The sequence below is a fragment of the Ranitomeya imitator genome, chromosome 2, assembly GCF_032444005.1.
Source record: "Ranitomeya imitator isolate aRanImi1 chromosome 2, aRanImi1.pri, whole genome shotgun sequence".
Lineage (NCBI taxonomy): Eukaryota > Metazoa > Chordata > Amphibia > Anura > Dendrobatidae > Ranitomeya > Ranitomeya imitator.
In genome coordinates, this window is record NC_091283.1 from 592,367,404 (window position 1) to 592,383,119 (window position 15,716).

Sequence of the window (15,716 nt, forward strand, 5' to 3'; positions counted from 1 at the left end):
AGAAGAGCAAAGCATTGCAAGAAAGTAATTGGAATGAGTGGAGGAAGAAATGGAAAAGAGGAGGGAAAAATATAGCAAGTCATAATGAAAAGATATAAAAATGACAGTATAAAGGGTAGTAAAAGAAGCTGAAAAGGGCAGGAGAGAAGAGGAAGAAAGGAAAAGAAAGAAGAAAGGCAGAAAAGTAAGGTAAAAAGGAGAAAGAATAGAAGAGACAGAGGTGAGGAGAAAGAATCAAGTAAGGAAAAAGGGCAGATATCATAGAGGAGAAGACAAGGAGGATGGGGAGAGGGGCAGGTAACGTAGTGTGAAGAGAGTGTAATGAAAGAGGGGAAAGTGTGAGTGGAGGAAGGGGCAGCAGAGGCTCACACCACACATACAGCTCAGTGAGGGGGGATACGGCAATGGAAGCAGAAGGGGAGAGCTCGGAGCAGTGGTTGGGTGGTCGGATGCCTCGCAGTCCCTGTCAGAGAGTGAGGAACCCGTAGCCTCCTTTTACCTAGTTGGTGCCATGTCCATCTGGGCAGCAGTGACAAGCTCCAGAGCTGCACTTCCAGCCTGCAGGGAGCACTGCTGCTGAGCCTCCATCATGTCACCACCCACAGCCCAGCGTCTGCCCCTTATATAGCCCACCTCACACACACAGGGCAGGTGCGGCTCCAGAAGAGACGCCTCCCTCACCCACCTCCGCCCTCACCCACCTCCGCCCTCACCCCTGCACTTACTCCATATCACCAAACATATGATCAATCACCCTTATCTCCACTCTCTCACTATATTGGATTCTTCGGCATTATAGAACAATATCATTTATTGTTCTCGTCATTGACAATTCATCTTCTGGACATAACTATTCTCATTATGGCTGGAAGGCATTTCTACCAGTACTTGGCAGATTCTAATCTGTATGCATACTCCTATGATAGTTACTTGGATTGTCATATTATAGCCATAGTAATAACCGTCTAATATTACAGGACAGGAGTGTGTGTGCTTCTGTTTCCATATAGGAGGAGGGGGTGACTGTATGGCCCCTCTGTATGGCATGAGGCAGGTAGCTGTCTAGCTGGTAACATGAGTCCAGTCAGCTGCCAGGTACATGAATAGCTCCCTAGGAGCCAGGCTTTGTGTCCTTCCTGTAGACCCAAGGCATATTTGCATCTAGTGATGGCTATAGCAATAATACGCATTGTCCAGTGCAAGACAAACAAATATTCGTCATTTACAATATGATTATGAACACAGGTGATCATGCTACAAAAGCAAACCATGCAGCTGCTGTGGAGGAGCAAGGGTCATGAAGATGGAGTGGAGGGAAAGCCATGGGCAGCAGGGTGGCTCAGTGGTTAGCACTGTTGCTTTGCAGCTCTGGGGTCCTGGGTTTAAATCCCACCAAGTACAACATTTGGAAATTTTGTATGTTCTCATTGTGCAGGTTTCCACTGGGTACTCAGGTTTCCTTAGAAAAGACAGTGATAGGGAACCTAGATTGTGAGCCCCAATGGGGACAGTGATGATGATGTCTGTAAAGCGCTATATAACTAAGCATAGTAATGAAAGTGCTGAGACAGTAATAGTAACTCAGTGAGGGACTACTGTGCTGTTATAAGGGGGTGATCCACTTAAATAACTATAAATATACATATATATTATATATATATAATAATTATACTTTGAGTTCCAAAAGTGCCCCTATTTCCCAGTAACAGCCACAAGGCCACCATCTTTACTTTCTGCTTGTGAATGACCAAGACAGTGTTTCCTATGTTGGCAAGTAATCAGTGCTGTGTGTGAAGGAGTCTGGCTAATTGGCTCGTTTTAATAGGTCAACCAGTCCCATTTCATGTCGTAGACGTGTACCACTGATGACGTGCCAACATAGGTAACGCTCTCCTGCAGTGAGTGCAATCCGGTTATGTTCAGGAGATTGGGGCTCACTTGGAAATAAAGTTTGTGAGCTGTCTAATTTTATAGTAGGAACGCGGCTAATTATTTATATTTTCAGTACAATCAATACACCAATATTTTTAAAGCAGGCGATTTTTTTCTCTCCAGACAGGGTTTATTAAAGGGAACCTGTCATGGAAAACAAACGGCAAAAGGGAAAGTGATGCAAGGAGTTTGGATGTTCTCCCCGTGTTTGCGTGGGTTTCCTCCAGTTTCCTCCCACACTCCAAAGACATGCTGATAATAGGGATTCTAGATTGTGAGCCCCAATGGGGACAATGATGAGTTCTCTGAATTTAATGGAAGTAAAATAAATAATATGCTAGAAGAATGGATCAAATAGTTTTCTATGGGATCGTTTCGATTCATCCAGTGCATTGGTTGTTGCTTTATGTCCTTTAAAGAGCCAGATAGCATTTTTTGATCTAGCAAAATAACCTAGTGAAACAACTGATTCCATTTTTACATCAGTGGCCAACTGTTCAGGTCCTAAAAAACTGACCGTCAGTCCAGATACACGGAACCAGGTCTTTTTCCATTGTTCTTTGTTCTTTTTTTGTCTTACTTTTGAACAGGTTCTTTAAATTCCCATCCAGCTCTTGCTCCATAAGAGTGTTACTATTGCAAGTACTCTGCAAAATATTCCCCTCCCCCTGCTCTTCTTGTCCTTTTTGCACCCTCCCATTCCTTTCTGCATTCTCAGGGGAGAGATATGACAGGGTAATAAAGAGTTGCACAATACACTATTAAAAGGCAATTAGCTGAATTGCTGGAATGAGACCAGGCTGTGAGTGACAGGGTTAATGGCTGGCGAAAGCCCAGAAGAGTGTTGCCTGAAAGCAGAATATAGCAGGCGCTGCCCATGGTGCTGATCTGAACATATCCCAGGCAAAGTAATAGAAGCAGCTATGGTCATTTTCCTGACATGTAGCACTCACACATATTTTAGTTATAAACTGTTCCGTACTGAAAAGAATCCGTCATCACAATTATGTTGCCCCATCTGATTGCAACATAAAGTAGAGACAGAAACCTTGATTCTAATGATGGGACACTTGCCTCTTGCCGCAGTTTTGATAAAACACTACTTCATCTGCTGAAGCTCTGCTAGTCTTCTCAAAGATGAGCTTCTTCTATGCAGCCCTTGATATTCATAAGCTCTGACTATTCCCCGACTCCTACACCTTGGGTTGACAACTTTCTGCCTATGCAATGTGCACAGAGAAAGCTGTCAATCAGTGGTGTGGGCGCAGTTTCACGGTTTCATCATTAAAAAGCCTAGCAGCTAAAATAGAGATAATTAGTGATGAGCGAGTGTACTCATTGCTCGGGTTTTCCCCAGCACGCTCGGGTGGTCTCCGAGTATTTATGACTGCTCGGAGATTTAGTTTTCATCGTGACAGCTGAATGATTTACAGCTATTAGCCAGCTTGATTACATGTGGGGATTCCCTAGCAACCAGGCAACCCCCACATGTACTCAGGCTGACTAGTAGCTGTAAATCATTCAGCTGCCATGATGAAAACTAAATCTCCGAACACTAATACTTGGAGTTCACCGAGCGTTCTCAGAAAAACCCCGAGCAATGAGTACACTCGCTCATCACTAGTAATAATATTAAAACTACAGCAAGGAGCCCATTAAGTAGCATGCCGATGGAATCAGTCCCTGCTCCTATATTATGAATTATTCTATGCTCTTATATGAAAAATGATTTTCTTCTCCTACATTAAGAATTAATCTCTGCTCCTATAATATGCTGCCCTGAGGATAAGAAGCATAAACCTCATGACGGATTCCCTTTAAAGCACTTATTGGCCACATTGGTGACCAGAGCTCTAGAGTCTGCGGTAGGGTTTGTATGTTTATAGATGTGAGATACCTCTGTAGACTGCAGGAATTTTTTATATTCGGCCCATCCCCACCTCACTATATAGAAGGACACTTTATCCTTCTAAAACAGGTCAGCACCATGACCACCAAGGACTGCATACTTGGTCTGCAAAAATGTTTAGGTCAAAGAAACATCCACATGAATGCCAAGAGCCAAGGCTTCCCAAGACCCATTGCCCAGAAGATCACAATATCTCGGCTAGCTTGCTTTCATGCAACTATGGACATACCATTGGTGCCACCCGAGCAGCCACACATGGATCCAAGAAGTAAGGTGGCTCATTTCCACCTCCAAAGCAGATGGAATTATGCAATATGAGATATTGGTCTGCAAAGGGACCATGTACAGGAGCCTCTTCTATCTGTGTCCACTCCTAACTCTTCATTTTCTATGGAAGTGATGGAGGTAAGTGAGTACAGCTCTTGACTAACTCTGGCAGTTCCATAGACAGTGATGGAAGTAGTGGGATACATGAATGAATGAGGCACGTTAGAGCAACATTCTCATGATTGTGAGGACCCCCAGTGATTAGCAAGTTATTACACATCCTTCCCTGTCGATTCGCATGTGGATAGGTGATATGTGTTAAGTTGCTAAGATGGGAATTGTCTAAGTGTAAGGACCATCGTGATCAAGAAGGTCTATGAAAATAGATATTCAATGTGAATATTTCAAATCATTTAAATTACACCTTCCATTACAAAAAAGTCCTCTGCTTTGATCCAACTCCTAAAGTCTGACCAAGGGACAATCCATTGCCACCCCCAAAATAAAGCAACTATAATGTATGCCTGTGGTCACATTATCTGGGCACACGCCATAGGTGCCTTTTCGCAACAGAAAGCGAATGGTAGTGCACACACATATTTATACAGATGCTGACCTTCCCATAGTAAATATCAAACCTCCGATATCTCTGGAGGGACCTGCATCACACGTCTGCAGTAATAGCCTGGAAAGAGAGAAATATTAATAGAGGAGGTAGTGTGGCATTATTATTTAGGACACGTGTCTTCAGTCTGTTGGTGATAAGAGAGTAAAGTGCCCGGTTATCGGGGTACTTTGAGACCATAAAAGGATCTACAAAGGATCTACAATAAAGCCCTTTATTTTCCGCCTTTTCTGTGCTGACTGCTTGATTTGATGAACACAGACGGTAAGCTAATGAAGCCATTATACAGTTAATGTGTTGGTCACACATGGATGATGAGCAACCCCGATGTCCACAGCATTCTCTTTATGATGATTTGGATTTCTTGTGCTTTTCCAGGCATGAAATGAAAAACGCCCTACAAACAGACGTGTTCTGACCCACGCAGATAATATGGATCACTATGAAATACAAAACCTGGATTTTATCCCCATGGTCTCGTACAAGAATAGTATCATAGCCACTCGTTGTCAATGTAATGCTTCGATATGATGAATATAGCTAAAAACAATGTACAAGACAAATTAATAATAGTTAAAAATAGTGTCTGATACAATCTAGTGCCTAAGCTGTTCTTGGGGAATGAGATGCTTTTGCTTAGTTATGTATATATAAATACAGAGGTGCTTGAAAGATTGTGAACCCTTCACAATTTTCCATATTTCTGCTTAAATTTGAGGTTTAATTACATCAGATTTTCACACAAGTCCTAAACGTCAAGACAATCAAATCAAACAAAGGAGTTTAAAATATTAGATTGTAATTTTTTTTCAATTAAGGAAAATTATTCAGTATAATATGTATATGACTGGGAATAGTATGTGAACTGAATAAAACAGGAAGATGCTTAGCATCTACCTACCTGTTAGTTGTAAGGCCCATAGTAAGAAAAACAAAAAAACTAAATAGCCCCTTTAATTTGTTGGACACTGGCTACACTGAGATGCAAAATTTCAAAAATACCATGATCTTCATCCATAAACCCACCAAGAAGGTATCATTTTCCACCAGTTTGTAGTCCCCACAATAAGTCACGGATTTGTAGCAATAATATTAACCCCTTCACGACCTTGGACGTACCCAGTACGTCATGGTTGGTAAGTACTTACCGACCTTGGACGTACTGGTTATGTCATGGCTAAAATGCAGCATCACCATATGGGCTCATCGTCACAGGTGGTTTTGATGCCTCTCCGAACTACGATCACTTTAATTGACTGTTCAATTCTGAACAACCAGTCACAGCATTTTCTATGTTTCAGGAAATTGCCTGAAACACTGATGTCCATCCTATGATCGGTGCTTTAACAGCACCAATCATAGGCTGGAACCTAGCAATGGCAGCATCATTAGGGCCAGCTCTGATTGGTACAATTGGATGATGACGTTGATCGCACCAATCGGAAAGCACAGGGTCAATCTGACCTCAGTATGGCCGCCCTGCATTTCCTCATTCTAGCTTTGAACGTGTGTAGAGCGGTCATTCTGCTGTTCTGTTGCCCAGTGCCATCACTGCTGCTGGTGTTCCTGCTATTCCAGAAAAAAAAAGACTTTCATAATCTCTAGCTTTTTTCTATCTACCCCAATCCTCCTCTACCCCTTTTCTCCTTTTCCCTTAATTCCCATCCCCCTCCCCTTCTGCCCCCAAGTGCTGATCAGTGCATGATCGCTGATCAGTACTTGATAACTCGATTTTTTGCAGTTTTCTTTTGTTCGTGCATCCTCCATCCTCCAAGCGCTGATCAGTGATGCAATCACTGATCATTGTCCATGGTTGCTCTTTTCCAGGACTTTTTTGTCCTTGTCTATTTTCCATCCCCCTTTGCACCACCTCCATGCGTGCGTCCTGTAGCCGCCGGGGGCTGCTCAAGAAAGAGCAGGCCCCAGTACGTTCAAAACCGAAAGTGCTCATATAGTACCAGGCCAACATTTCTCTGGTGAAATCCCTCAAACTTCAAAGAAAGGGAGGTTGCCGAGGGTGTTACAGATGTGTAGATTGTGAGCCCTCGCGGGCAGGGTCCTCTCTCCTCCTGTACCAGTTGTGACTTGTATTGTTCAAGATTATTGTACTTGTTTTATTATGTATACCCCTCCTCACATGTAAAGCGCCATGGAATAAATGGCGCTATAATAATAAATAATAATAATAATAATAATAATGAGGATAAGAAAGGACATCATTTGGCAATGCGACACCTGTACCACACATCCATGGACTACTAAATTCAGTTCTGACTTACACAACTGACGTATGCCATCCAGACATACACTATACAACTCACATATGCCAACCTGACATACACTACACAACTTATGTATGCCAGCCTGATGCACTCTACACAACTCACGTATGCCAACCTGATGTAGTCTACACTACTCACATAAGCCAACCTGATTCACTCTACACTATTCACATATGCCATTTGATGCATGCTGCACAATTCAGATATGTCCAACCTGATGCATTCTAAACAATTTGTGTATGCCACCACATTATAAACTTCACATACCAGCAAAACACAAGATCAATTCCAATATTGGGTCACTTTTGAGGAGCTTCTACTGCTTAGGCACAACAGGGGCTCTCCAAACGCGACATGATGCCCACGGAATATTCCATCTAAGTCTGCCTTCCAAACGGTCACTCTTTCCTTTCCGAGTTCTGCCATGCGCTAAACAGTAGTTGTATCCCACATATTGGATATTAAGGTACTCATGAGAAATTGCACAACAATTTTTTTCGCTCCGTTTTCTCCAGCTATCCTTGTGAAAATGAAAAAAATGAGTCCAAACCAACATTTTTGTAAAAAAAAATCTATTTTTTATCATTTTCACAGTTCAAAGTTGTAAAATTCTGGGAAACACATGTGGGTTCAAGTTGTTCACCACAAGTCTAGATAACTTCGTTGGGGAGGTCTAGATTCGAAAATCGGGTCACCTCTGGGGGTTTCCACTGTGTAGGCACATCAAGGGCTCTCCAAATGTAACATGGTGTCCACTCTTGATTCCAGCCAATTTTGAGTTCAAAAAGTCAAATCGTGATCCTTCACTTCTGAGCCCTGCCGTGCACCAAAACAGTCATTTTCTCCCACATATAGGGTATTGATATACTCAGGAGAAATTGCACAACAATTTTATTGGCCATTTTCTCCTGTTATCCTTGTGAAAATAAAAAGAAATTGGGGCTAAAAGAACATTTTTGTTGAAAAAATTAGATTTTTTTTATTTTCACAACTCTATGTCATAAATTTCTGTGACTCACCTGGTAGTTCAAGGTGCTCCATACACATTTATATAGGTTCTTTAAGAGGACTAGTTTCCAAAATGGGGTCACTTGTGGGGGATTTCCTCTTTTTAGGCACATAAGGGGCTCACCAAATGTGACATGGCGTCCGCTCTCGAATCCAGCCAATTTTACATTAAAAAAGTCAAACGGTGCACCTAAATAGAATTTTTTCCCGGTGTACTCAGGAGAAATTGCACAATAATTTGCACAATAATTTTTGGAGTCTATTTTCTCCTGTTTCCCTAGTAAAAATAAATAAAAGTGGGTCTAAAATAATTTTTGTGTGAAAAAAGTTAACGGGTATATCCAGGACTAAGTGCCAGTATATCCAAGTACTAACAGGCAGATAGTTGCTACCTACCTGCCTGTTGTGCCCAGCGCCATTCTCCACCGGCACGGACTGATCACAAACTTCTGCTGACGTCACATCGACAGAGCGGCAGTTTGCCTTCCTGTTGACAGGGTGGGACTACTGGTGTTATGCTGCTTGACAGCTGGCTCTCTGCTGCCTAATTTTGGAAGCTGGCTGTCAATCAGCATGATTCCAGTAGTCTCGCCCTGTCAACAGGAAGAGAATTTCTAGCAGAATCAGTCACTGACCGGCGTCGGGTACAACAGACAGGTAGTTGCCTCTGTTAGCAACTACATGCCTTTTTTTTAAAGTCTTGGATATCTCCTTTAAATATCTATTTTTCTATTTATTCCTCTGAAGCACCTGCCAAGTTAATAGACTTCTTAAATGTGGATTTGAGTACTTTGAGGGGCACAGGTTATAGAAAGTTACTTCAAGTGATGTGGTCCCTAAGAAAAATGGTTTTGTAAATTTTGTTGGAAGAATTAGAAATTGCTGGTCAGCGTTTAACCTTTCTAACTTCCTAACAAAAAACAATTATGTTTCAAAAGTGTTGTTGATCTAAAGTAGACATGTAGGAAATGTGATTTATTAATTTTATTTGTTTATTTTATGTGACATAATTCTCTGTTTTAAGGGCATACAAATTAAAAGTTTGAAAATTGCGAAATTTTCTACATTTTTGTCAAATTTCCAAGTTTTGTTACAAATAAATGCAAGTCATATCGAACAATTTTTACCTCTATCATGAAGTACAATATGTCACGAAAAAATATTTGCAGAATTAGTGGGATCCATTGAAGCCTTCCAGAGTAATTACCACATAAAGTGACAGTGGTCACAATTGTAAAATTTGGTCTGGTCATGAAGGTGAAAACAGGTTTGGGGCTAAAAGGGTTAAAGTAATAGAAGTGCAGTCAAGAACCGAGACAAGGGTCAACACTAGAGGAATGTTAGCAAGGCTCAGGTCTGAGAATGACAAAAGGGGTATAGACAGAAAGAAAAGGAAAAGTCACAGCTGGGATAGCAGGTACTAAATGAACAATGCAAGGGGCAGATTTAAAGGGATTGCCTGGTCCAAATCAATAAGTCTACAGGCACTCTGTGTGACTGCAGACTTACGAATTCACCAGTGCATGCACTGTATGCTGTGGGGATTCACCGGTTTCTGAGCTGGGACCGAATGATATGTATGAGTTATACATACTCCCGACTAGGGGCATGACCTTGCTTCACTTATATTGAGTGAGGCCACGCCCTGTCTAGTGACAAGACCATCCAGTGGACATGTCCAACTAGAGGGTATGGCCTCACTCCATTGAACTGTATGAAAATGACGCTGCGTCTTTTGGCCGGGAATAAATAGAACTCATACATACTCTTCGATCAGAAACCAGTGAATCCCCGCAGCACGTAGTGCGTGAGCGGGGGGGTATTCATAAGTCTGCAATCACACAGTGTGACTTCAGAGTTATCGATTTGGACCGGAAAACCCCTTTAAGGCAAAGTTAAGTGATAAACTCAAAATTAAGGCCAAGGTTAAGAGCCTTCAAGGCATTTCCTGTTGACTGAGGTCTATTCCAGAAAGGGCATAGACCTCAATCAGCAGGCAATGAATTTCAGAATGCCTATCCTTTGAATACGTCTCAGGCCTAATGTCATCTTTGTGCACTGGCTGCCATACTAATCCTAGGCCACAGTTAAGCCGAAGAGTATAGCTGTGGCTCTTGATGTGGGCTCTGACGCTAAGCCAGCATCTTTCTCTGCACATGACAGCTGATCTGATAATCTGTCATTTGCCTCTAACAGCCGCTGCTGGATCTGAAATCCACCTGCCGCTGTTAAAAAGTTTAATTCTACTTTGAGTCTCAGACAGTGGCCTTTAACATGAGCCAAGAGGAAGCACATCACATGACACGCCCATCGGCGTCCTTGTCATGTGATTGTGGGTTGTCATGACAGCCGGGGTCTGCAGAAGACCTCCGTGCCTATCATTGTAAATCTACTATAAACATCGGTACATGGCCAGTGTTAATAGGAAATCGTGAATTTTGGTACATATAGCAGAACTGACGCCCTGCTATTTGTTGCACACTATCAGATGATAGTGTGGCACCCCAGGAGTCCGGTTGCCAGAGTGGCATTGCCTCCTTCACAGGGGGTGATATCATACCTGGAAGCAAGGAGGGGTCCCCTTACTAGGTAACACCAGCATCCAACATATTTTCCTTACTACAGACCAGAAGGGGGAGCTCTGACAGCCCTTTTCAGGGGAGCTTTCATATAAGTTCTGGCCTGGACGCAGAGTTAGTTAGTCAGTTAGTGAGTCTGAGAGAGTGAGAGGAGAGAAATTGAGAACCTGGGGAGTGGAGCTGTAACCAAGCTCATCCCAGACCTGAGTGCTAGAAACTGGACACTGGGTAGTGTAGTGTAGTGTAGCTGCACGGGTACTGAAGTTCCCCCAGCTAAATCCGGAGGGCAGGAGACTGCAGGTCTCCTGGCCCATCTAACACCCAACGACACGGCAGCATCCCAGAGCCCGTAGCCACGAAGGAGCGACACCTGTAATAGGCTAAAGCAGCCTGCCATGCGGGTACTGTTGCGAGGAACTTGAGCAGAGCTTAAAGCAGCAAGGACCTTACAGGACAGCGCAGTAGGAAGACCTCCGAACCCACCTGGCTAGGTGGATCCTAAATTGCTTCCAAGCTGCTCGAATCCCTATTACCATCTGTTAACCGTGCCCCGGACTGCAACTTTAGCCATCGAGTAAAGGTAAGGAAAACTACAGCTGTTGTATCCTCCAGTTGTTTTTCGCACCCTCAGTCCTGCACCCCAACGTCCACGATCCCTTACAAAAGCATCGTTAGCCCTGGGGCCCCAATCCACCTGTGGGGAGCAGAACCATCCCAGCTGCATCACCATCGACCCCAGCAGTCCCCTTAAGCAGCTTTGGCCATCCATTGCCGAACACCACAGGTGGCATCATGTTAAGTCCCCTATAAACTTTCCCTCATTATTTTATTGCGCGCCCAGGGCCACGGACCGGGTCACTGCTGCTGTGACAACCCCCTGAAAAATTGCCCAACCCAGACCGAGTACCCCACGGCCCTAGCGGGCGTCGCAATAGCAGCTTCAAGTTTCCTGAGGGGACAAAAGTTTCAAAAAAAATTTTTAAATATAAAAAAAACCCTGAAAGTTCAAATCACCCATCCAGTTCAAAAAAAAGCAATGAAAAAGAAAGCGTAATGAGAAAAAAAAATCAAAACCCCAAAATTAATTTTTTTGGGGCGGCAGCATTGGAAAAGAATGCAATAACAGGCAATTGAAAACATTGTATATACTCCAAAATGGTATCAATAAAAATGTCATCAATGGGAAAAATAAGACCCCACTCAGCCCCAGTTCCCAATGAAAAATGGCAACATTAGTTTTTTCTTCCAAATTTTTTTTTTCATCACTAATATAAAAAAGAACCTATACATGTTTGGTATCTGCATACTCTTTATGACATGGAGAATTATATGAGAAGGTCAGTTTTACCATTTAGTGAACATGGTAAAAAAAAAATGTATTAATGATTGTGGAATTGCAATTTTTTTGCAATTTCAGTCCACTTGGAAATATTTTCCTGTTTTCTAGTAAACAATGTAGCTGAATCAATTGTGTCATTGAAAAGTACAGCTCGTTCTGCAAAAAAAAAAGCTCTCAAATGGTTATGTTGAGGGAAAAACAAAAAAGTTACGGCTCTGGGAAGAAGAAGAGCAAAGAATGAAAGCGCAAAAAATGAAAATCGCAAGATGGTGAAAGGGTTAAAATTTACAGCATGACAATTCTTTCAGTGTTTTTGTAGCATTTTTTCATCCACAGAAAGTAATGAGAAATGGCAAAAATGCTGCAAAAAATGTAACCATTATGTTGGATTTTGAAGCGTTTTCGGTGAATAAAGCTCTCCTTATAAGGCCGGGATCACACATATGCGAGACACGGCTGAGTCTCGCAGGTGAAAACTCTCCTCTGGCGCCGGCACTCCGGAGCAGAGCGTGCAGCCGCACAGCAATACATGGAGCTGCATGCTCTGCTCCGGAGTGCCGGCGCCAGAGCAGGGTTTTCACCTGCGAGGCTCGGCTGTATCTCGCGTATGTGTAATCCTGGCCTTAAACACATACTGTAGACCAGTGGCCCCCAACCCATACTGTAGACCAGCGGTCCCCAACCTTTCTTATCTTGAGAGCCACATTCAACTATGAGAGCTGCATCCAGAGCCCTCCCCACAGTAGTGACACTCCTAGCCCACCATTACTGGCATGATGACTGCCAAAGCCCCCTCCCATGTAAGTAGTATAATTACTGTACAAACAAGGGTTCCCACTACACCCCCATTCCATATTCTCTTGTTAGCGCTCACTCACACTTGCGATGCTATTGCAACTAACTGGCAGTCGTGAGCCACACATCTTAAGCCCATGAGACACATGTGGCACCCGAGCCACAGGTTGGGGACCCCTGCTGTAGACAAATCACACATATCTTCACCAAAAAAAACTGCATCAAAACGCGGAGCAAAAATGAAACAAAAACGCACTAAAAAAGAAGCAAATACGCAGCAAAACCTACTTTTGTAAGCCAAAGGCTATATTCACACAATGTATTTTTGCAATGTTTTCTTGCAAAATTTTTTATACAAACTAACTGCTTTTCACAGTATCAAAAAATATAGTTCATGGCTCATGGTGTTTTTTTTTTCCTGACCAAATTGGAATGTTGCTGCGTTTTTTATATCTGCGGCATGTCAATTCTTTCAGCGTTTTTGCAGCATTTTTCGCCCATAGAAAGCAATAAGCAAGTGAAGAAACGCTACAAAAAAGCAACTGCTTTTTAAAAATGTTTTGTAGCATTTTCACTGCGTTTTTAAGCATTTTTGCGACTAAACTAATCTTATTAAACATGTACTGTGGACAATGTGTACATGTAATCCATTCCAAAAAAAAGAATTAAAATCTCAGTGAAAAATGGGTGGTTTTAACACAGCGTTTTTCCTGCCAGGAAAGCAGGTATGGGCTACAGAAAAAACGCAACAAAATAGTTACAAAAAAAAAAGACTTTAAGTTTATGTTATAACGTTATAACTACTACACTACTGAGTATTACACTACTACAGCACAATTTGACCTATTCTCCTTTAAAACAAGCAAAAATAAAATTATGGTACATTTCAATATGGCTTTTTGATGGCAGGTGATGAATTGCTTCTGTGTTACTGTAGCGGAATCTCCACAGGGATTTCTACATCCAAGTGCTACCACTTTGTAAAATTGAAGCCTGAGGCAGTAGAAGCTCAAGTAGCAATGTCAGTCTGAACATAGCTGTGTTATTTCATGCTGCAGCTTACGAGATCAGGTAGAAAAGTGATAAGTCATAGACATGGAGAAGGAGAGGAAATATTGGTGAAGAATGTGAACTTCAAAGGAACCTGTCACATTGATTTTTCCATTTAAACCAGCACCAGTCTTTTTTAGGCCGGCGTCACACTAGCGAGTTTTACGGACGTATGAGAGCAGAAAATACGTCCAGAAAATACGCATTGCACTCGGCCCAACAATTCTCTATGGGGCAGCTCCTATCTGCCGTATATTACGCATCCGTAATATACGGTATGTTACGGGCGTAGAAAATTGCAGCATGCTGCGTTTGTCAGCGTATTGCGCAAAAAATACGCCAATGAAAGTCTATGGGGGCGAGAAAATTACGGATCACACATGGACCATGTGTGTGACTTGAGAGAAATACGCAGCGGTGTTCTATAGAAAAGCCGGCAAGTCAGCGCGGTGTACAGTAAAATCACACTGACAGAATAGGTATATATATATATATATATATATATATATATGTCAGTGAGACACATATATATATATATATATATATATATATATTTATTTATTTAATTCAGCGCTAGATAGCAGAAAAGCCGGTAATTCAATTGCCGGCTTTTCCTATCTCCTTCACAAACCCGACAGGATATGAGACATGGTTTACATACAGTAAACCATCTCATATCCCTTCGTTTATTATATATTCCTCTTTAGTAATGTAAGAAGTGTCTTTGTGTCAAATTTGGGGTCTCTAGCTATTAAATTAAAGGGTTAAATCCCAGAAAAAATTGGCGTGGGCTCCCGCGCAATTTTCTCCTCTAGAGTGGTAAAGCCAGTGACTGAGGGCAGATATTAAAAGCATAGAGAGGGACCATGGTTATTGCCCCCCTGGCTAAAAACATCTGCCCCCAGCCACCCCAGAAAAGGCACATCTGGAAGATGCGCCTATTCTGGCACTTAGCCTCTCTCTTCCCACTCCCCTGTAGCAGTGGGATATGGGGTAATGAAGGGTTAATGTCACCTTGCTATTGTAAGGTGAAATTATGCCAGGTTAATAATGGAGAGGTGTCAATTATGACACCTATCCATTATTAATCCAATAGTACAAAATGGTTAATAAAACACACACACATTTTTACAAAGTATTTTAATGAAATAAAGACACAGGGTTTTTTAATATTTTATTATACTCTTAATCCACCTGAAGACCCTTGTCACCTGAAACAAAGTTAAAAAAAACAAACAACAATATTCCATACCTTCCGTCATTACAGTCTTGTCCCACGCTGTAAATCTATCTGAAGGGGTTAAATCATTTTACACCCAGGAGCTCTGCTAATGCAGCTGTGCTCCTGACTGTAAAACTTGGTGAATGAATGGAATGCAGGGGAATGTACTGTAGTTACCTCGAGTCGCGGTGATGCGCCCTCTGCTGGATGAACTCATATGAACTCGAGCATGGGAAAATATTCTGAAAAGTTCCCAGGCTCGAGTTCATATCCTGTCGGGTTTGTGAAGGAGATAGGAAAAGCCGGCAATTGAATTACCGGCTTTTCTGCTATCTAGCGCTGAATTAAATATAAATATATATATATGTGCCTCACTGACATAAATATATACAGTGGGGCAAAAAAGTATTTAGTCAGTCAGCAATAGTGCAAGTTCCACCACTTAAAAAGATGAGAGGCGTCTGTAATTTACATCATAGGTAGACCTCAACTATGGGAGGCAAACTGAGAAAAAAAAATCCAGAAAATCACATTGTCTGTTTTTTTATCATTTTATTTACATATTATGGTGGAAAATAAGTATTTGGTCAGAAACAAAATTTCATCTCAATACTTTGTAATATATCCTTTGTTGGCAATGACAGAGGTCAAACGTTTTCTGTAAGTCTTCACAAGGTTGCCACACACTGTTGTTGGTATGTTGGCCCA

The 15,716-nt window shown here is 42.0% G+C and overlaps 1 protein-coding gene across 1 annotated transcript in view; it reads right to left on the reverse strand.

Moving 5' to 3' along the window:
* The window catches only part of SLC32A1 (solute carrier family 32 member 1), a 65,600-nt gene extending 65,003 nt beyond the window's left edge, over positions 1–597 (reverse strand). Inside the window, exon 1 of the mRNA XM_069752332.1 lies at positions 500–597. The gene's annotated coding sequence lies outside the window, so the exon portion shown is untranslated. The remainder of the gene's footprint in view (positions 1–499) is intronic.
* Positions 598–15,716: the final 15,119 nt, after the last annotated feature.